This window comes from Penaeus monodon, chromosome 32 (genome assembly GCF_015228065.2).
Source record: "Penaeus monodon isolate SGIC_2016 chromosome 32, NSTDA_Pmon_1, whole genome shotgun sequence".
NCBI classification, from domain to species: Eukaryota; Metazoa; Arthropoda; class Malacostraca; order Decapoda; family Penaeidae; genus Penaeus; species Penaeus monodon.
The window spans coordinates 35,716,410-35,717,383 of record NC_051417.1 but is presented as its reverse complement, the minus strand read 5'-3'; the positions used below and the strand labels follow the sequence as shown (position 1 = coordinate 35,717,383).

General features: G+C 34.9%; 1 protein-coding gene across 1 annotated transcript in view; it reads right to left on the bottom strand.

Moving 5' to 3' along the window:
- Positions 1-974, bottom strand: part of LOC119593849 — a gene marked incomplete in the record, with an annotated part of 160,221 nt that overhangs the window by 50,852 nt on the left and 108,395 nt on the right.

Below are 974 nucleotides of genomic sequence, written 5' to 3'. Positions count from 1 at the left end.
CATTAATTGCTGTATAATGTTCGTAATGTGAATCCCTCTGTCTTTTCTTTTACTAAAGTTTAAATGAGCTTTGTGAAAGTGCAGTTATTAAGTATGCAAGATACAGCAACTACATTTTAATCAGAAACGCGAAAATATAGACATTACAAATGGTCGTACCATTAGCGACGTCGGACTATTTAAGCGATGAATGTGGTAGGGATATGGTGACGTGCAATGACGTAATGTGTCGTACTAGATATGACGTGGGGCGACGTAGGATGGCGTAACATGATGTAGGGTGACGTAAAGCAACGCAAAATAACGTAGGGTAACGTAGAATAACGTAAAAAAAATAACGCACAGTGACATACATGATATAAGGTGAATTAGGGTGACGTTAGCTACAGGAGGTGAACGTAAAATGCCACAGGATGACGTCATAAAGTTGTAGACTGACGTAATATGACGTAAGATGTTCTCGCCCGTGAAAAATCAATGATAAGCACAAATAGTATACATGATGAAAAGATAAAATAGTCCCTCTTTCTACATAATCCAAAAATTGATTAAAGAAGTAAAGAAGAAAATAAAATAAAAAAATATTTTGGAAAAAAAGAACCAACTTGTTAAGAATGAAGTTAGTGGGACAATTAAGATCAAGGATCTGCATCTGTCCTCAGAAAAGTTTACAGCCGTTAGTGAGTTTAAGATGATGCATCTTTCATAAGGTCGTGAAATATCTCTACCTAACGTTTTATCGTTACTTATCTTGATTTCTCCCCCCGGCTTTGTCCTAATTCATTCCTTTCAAATCATCCACAAAAATGAAAAAGCAACAAATAATATAATGAGTGGCTATACATAATGAAACAAAGTGCAACACAAAAATCCAAAAAACTAAAATGAAATACAACACAAAAATGCTAAGTACAAACAAAGGGGTATCTAGGTCTGGCATCTAGGAAAGGAGGTTGAAAAAAAGGTATGAATAA